Source organism: Gopherus evgoodei, chromosome 24 (assembly GCF_007399415.2).
Source record: "Gopherus evgoodei ecotype Sinaloan lineage chromosome 24, rGopEvg1_v1.p, whole genome shotgun sequence".
Lineage (NCBI taxonomy): Eukaryota > Metazoa > Chordata > Testudines > Testudinidae > Gopherus > Gopherus evgoodei.
Genome location: NC_044345.1, coordinates 4,351,977 through 4,357,541, shown reverse-complemented (window position 1 = coordinate 4,357,541; position 5,565 = coordinate 4,351,977). Strand labels below are relative to the sequence as shown.

The 5,565-nt window shown below is 42.1% G+C and overlaps 1 long non-coding RNA gene across 1 annotated transcript; it reads right to left on the bottom strand.

Annotated features, from left to right (window-relative positions):
- Positions 1 to 782: 782 nt before the first annotated feature.
- Positions 783 to 4,229, bottom strand: LOC115639433. The gene is made up of 3 exons (XR_003997663.1): positions 4,161 to 4,229; positions 2,349 to 2,435; positions 783 to 2,103 (listed from the first exon to the last, which is right to left on the bottom strand). It is a non-coding gene; the product is annotated as an uncharacterized LOC115639433 (long non-coding RNA).
- Positions 4,230 to 5,565: the final 1,336 nt, after the last annotated feature.

The following is a 5,565-nucleotide window of genomic DNA, read 5'->3' as shown; positions in this document are numbered from 1 at the left end:
AAACAAAAATAAAAATAATTGCAAGATGCAAACTGCATTTTGAACCAAAAAATATTTTCGGGTGCCACTCTGATAGATTTCTTTGTCCACAGCATCTTAGATAAATAAAATGTGTGTGTGACTGTATCGTGCATGGGTGTATCAAAATAAAATCAATTTTAAAAAATCCTACAAATATTATAACAACTTTATTAAAAAAACAAACAACCAACCTTTCTCTGAAATTACTTCTTCCCCAGCCAGGTAAAAGAATATGCAGCAACATTTGAATACTGGAACTAATTGCTAAAGCGCTAAGAAATGCTAGTGCAGAAATTATAGATGGGTATATGAAACATATAGACATATATAGCCTGTATACATATTATAATACGATATAAACATATCATCCATCTATTATAGACACTATATTTTGCAATATATAATGTCGTGATATTTCATATATTTAATATGCATACATATTAAATAGATACTATCTAATGTAAAATATACACAATAATGTATAGCAGCTATGTATTAAATCATTATTTGGCATTATATATCTAATCTGATATATAATACTAGGCATAACATTACAGATTATAATACTATCAGATAACACGAAGAAGCCAATATTCTGTAATAAATTGCTTATGTATTTCATAGATACCGAATGCTAATATAATATATATGTATATAACAAGCATATTATTTCTATATATGATATTTAAAAGCTATTGAAGCTCTTTATAATATTAAACAGTTTTAGCTATTTTATATAATATATACTTATGCCATTTACATTCAGATACCAAAGGAGAAACTGCTTTTTTTTCCTATAAACTAACGATTGAGGAAAATTTTTTAAAAAATAAATACAGCGATTTCGCAGCTTAATTTTCGTTTCTCCCAAAACACCAACTTTCTCTCCTTCCCTTAGTCAGAGAAAAGGGGAGTTTTTGCTATAGGGCCCGAGAAGTAGGATCGGGCCCCGAGGGGAACCATCCTGTTCCCAAGCAGGTGACACATGTCGATTGTGAGGGGGCACCAGCTGCAGGAGTGAAGGCGGTAAAGAAACCCAGTGTAAACTCGACGTAAAGAACCCCCGAACAAACCCCACCCGGTCCCAGTTCCTTCCAGAGCAGGTTTGCTGGGCCAGATCGTTGCCCCTTTCGAAGCAGCTGAAAAGAGGCCAGGGGTCTGTGTGAACTTTATCAAAAGAGGTGGGGGGAGATTCATCCTGGTTCCCCTGTGCCAACCGCTAACCCGGTACCAGCTCCCTGTTGCATCTAATTGCATCTCACTGGGGAGATGTCCTCCAAAGTCACCTTTTGCAACCTCGCTGAGGGAATCTGTTCAGTCCCATCGTGTGTGTGTGTGTGCTCGCGTGCGAATGTTTATTTGTGTTTTGCCATGGTGGTTGGCTGGCTGCATCACTCCGGCCCTGGCCTGATTCTGATTCTCACACTCACACACACCGCAGAGCACTTTTCACCCACGTGCAAAACCTAAGGTAGAGAGCGGAGCGATTGGCGTCCCCGTGCACCACAAGCGGGCGAGAGCCAGGTATGGGAATAGGACGGGCGATCTGATGCATATTTAAAATTAACCCCTGTTCTCTGCTCCGGTATCCCCCCTGCTCCTCCGTTTTGTGTGTCTGGCGCTATCTGACCGGTCTGCCCAAGTGTCTCCAGGTGACTGGCTCTGGGTAAGTAGGAGCTGAGTTAAAATGTCCCACAGTTCGGGGGAGGAGAAGCTCTTTGGTGGGCTCCTTATGCCACAGCGAGGTCTGAGATGGAGCCGGGTCAGGTCCTAGCACTAGGAGTGCTTCCCCCCACAAAACTAACCAAGCCTGTCCTCAGACTGAGCAGTCTCCTTGAGCTAAATTCCTGGCTGTCATATCAACTCATGCTCCATTTTTGCATCCATACAGCCAGAGGATTCCCGTCTGTTGCCTCCAGAACTTCAGGCGGAATTCTGGCTAATCAACGTGTGCAGCTGAAATTTTAGATTAGGTTTTTTCTCTCCCACGATCAGGGTAGAAAAAAAGATCCTATTATACCATGAGGTGGCTAAAGTCCTTTGATTTCGTTTCTTTTTTTTTTTTAATGAGCATTTTTCCCTCTGCAAGAAAGAAAGAGAGTAAAGTTTGGGAAACCAATTCCTAAAAAAAATCCAGAAGGGTTGCATTGTTTCAAGGAAACGATTCCTTTTACGAAGTACCGTATCTCTTCAAGGTACCTGCGCTGTCTAACCGGCTTTAGACACAGAGCCCAGTTTCTCCTGATTAGTGGGTTGTTTGTTTAAATCTCTCTTCCCTCCCTCCTCCCCCCGGCGCGCTGTGCTTATTAACAAGAAAAGAATCTCACCTTTAAGCAGAACAACGTGCTGTGCTGGGTGACTTTAATGCTCGCCAGACAAAAGGGAATTGGTCAGCTGGGTCTTCTGGAGTGTGGCTGCAGGAATTAGGACCAAGCAAAGAGAGAAATTGATGGCAAGGCAGTGAATTGAAATGGGGAGGAAAAAATCATTAAAAGAAGCAGAGGATTTAAAAAAAACACTTTTCTTTTCAACAAAACTAAGAAAAAAATATTGAAAATGCAAAAGTTTATGGATCTCTCGCTCTCTCACACAAATATATATATACACACTTCATGTGATGTGTCCATATTTACATATATGAGCAATGTATGTATATCTTGTCTGTGTACAATATGTATGTGGTTATCTGCTTTGGGGGGTATGTGCATATATAACTACCTGTCCCAAGATATATAGTGGGAAAATATATCTATCTCCTGTGAATATAGAGGTGTGTATGTATATATCTACCCACATAGAGAGAAAAGTGTGTGTGCGTGTGCTTCTCTGCTTTAATATGATCCGATCTCTTAATACTAACAAACGTCTTTTGACAGTATCAAATATGATAGGCATATTTATATCATGTGTGTATGTGTTTATTACACGCAATATGCACTTACACGCATATTGCATCTTTTGCATTTATCACACGCCTATAGCTAATAGAATACATAATAATAGAACGTAATCCGGTTCTGTGTCTTAAAGATTTGCCTACAGCCAATTGTGCCCGAATTTAGATGATGATGTTAGGAAGTAGTTTGAAAAGGGAGAACTGGATGGTCCGAAGTGGCATATTTGAATTTGAACTTCACTAAGGAAAGAAAAGCTATATCAATACGAGGGGGGAGAGAGTAATTTTTCAGCTTTTTTGACTGCAGGAGACGTCTCTGTGTTACTTTCGGCTTGTGTCGTTTTTTTTTCTCTTTAAGAGAGGAATAGAAAATAGATTTCAGACTCAAGGCAAGAATGCAGACTAGCTGTTGCCAAAGCACGAATGCTAGAAAGAGACATATCAGTTCAAAGCGGAACACCAGTCCGTGCTGTATGGTCCTTGTATTGTACCAATCGTCACAGATACAAATGTCCCAACGCTGCCTTCTTGCTTGCAAAGTTTAATCAGGAAAAAAATACATTAGCCCAATCCCCCAATGTCCTGCCCAGGGGGTTGTTGGAAAGCACCATACGTTCTGGCCATCTTTGGGGGCGCCTACCGAAAAATCTCAAGTTTGAATCCCCCGCTTTCTCCCACCCAGCTCAATGTGCGGGAAACTCCTAACAAAATATCCGCAACACAGCTGGGTCCATTCGACTCCGCGCTGAACAGCAGGGTTGTGGGAAAACGTTCCTGCAGCTTTAAGCGAGTGTCTCGTTAAATCGGTCTAAACTTGAAGCCACCTTCCCGAAGTTCAGGAAGGGAGAGAGCAGAGACCCTGGGGCGGCTTGTCAAGTGAGCTCCGCTCCTCAACAAAGTGGCCGGTTTCAGCAGCCGGCGGAGCACAATGGGCGTTTGAAGGTGCTCAGAACTTCTCAAGCTACTTTATGTAGGTGCCTAAATAGAAGCGAAACCCTTTGGACTGCCTAATCTGGGCTGTGTTAAAGGGACCCCCCTCCCTTCCCCCAAAGACCCGAGGTTCCATAAGGGAATCAATCGGTGTGTATCTTTCCCGTTCTTCTCTCTGCAGAGTTCCCATGCCAGAGTGGGGGCACGTCCCTCCCGAGAGGGAGAGATTGTTGGATTCTTTACGATGCTTCCCCCCCAGCTGCCTCTCTCGTACATGCTCTCAGCGCAATGAGCCTAGAAAGTATGTTCTCACCTTTCCACGTCTACCACGGTTCATGGCACCAGCCTTTCCGTCGCTCCCTCACTTAGAACTGCACGGGGAAGGCTACACTCGTATGACTTGTGTGTGGTGTCTGCTATATACATTGTGCATATGTGTGGCTCCGCTATACACATCATGTGTTTTCTGCAATTAGGCCTCGGTCCAAGCCCAGTGGGATCAATGGAAATCGGTAGATTTGATTTAAGCCTAAATACTGTATAAGGGTCTAACTGTGTTCATCTGAGAGTTATAGGTGTATGGAATGATAGAAATGTAGGTCTGGAAGGGTGTGTATAATTGCTATATATGTGTGTACTTCCATACACACACACACACTGCATATTTATACCTACCATATATACATCTATATTTGTTCCTAAATACACACACATATATTTCTGCCGTATAGAAATGTGTTTGTTCACGCTCACACACTCCCAGAAATATAGTTATGCTTTTTCTGAGTATAAAACACGCTGCCTCTTATGTAGATACAGTTTCTGCACAAAACACACACATATATTTGCAGAATAAATACAGGTTGTATTTTAATGGTGTAGGTGTATGGTGGACGGGTGGGTGTAGTGGATAGGTGTGTACACACACACATCCATCCCACTAGATAGATATATGCATGTATATATGTATACGAATGTTATATATAAACATTTGCATCGCCATCTACATATATTATATAGATGCATGTATTTATATAAATATTACATGTTTATATACAGATCATGGGCTGAGGGTCAGTTCTGAAGGTCCCTTTACAATGACACAACGGTGTTAAGGATCTTTAGTGTAACAGAATAAGACCCTACAGCTCTGTGTGTGTGTGTGCGCGCACGTGCCTTTGGCTAGTGGTATATTAACAGCTCTGTTTAGTTATTAGTGGCATATAAAGTTTTAATACAGTAGATTATAAATGGAGAAGACTAGAAGGGGAACAGACTACACATCAAACCAAAGCTTACATGCATTTAACACATGCAGCTGTTAATCATATTGCAATTACTATTTACCCTGCAAAGACAGCCCGGGAAGGAGACTGCATTGTTCCCCAGTAAAATACTGGTCCCTTTTAGACTAGGCGAAAGTGGCTAAGTTAAAGCTCTCACTGTCTAATTTGATACGCAGCAATTGTTTCGAAGGGAAACCAGGACATGGCCGGGAATTCTTTACTGTCAGCAATTTCCTGCAAGTGACTAGAGGACTGCCCAGCCCTGGCTGGCACTGCTACGATTTTTAAAAGGATCTGAAGGGAGGGGAAAATCCAGCCCTGATTTCAGACAGGCACAGACATTCCTACGCTCCCCGCGCCATATGCTGCAGCCGGTGGGAATGGAACTTTTGCTGCATGTTCGTCGGAAGCTTGCTACATAGCTCGGTGGAA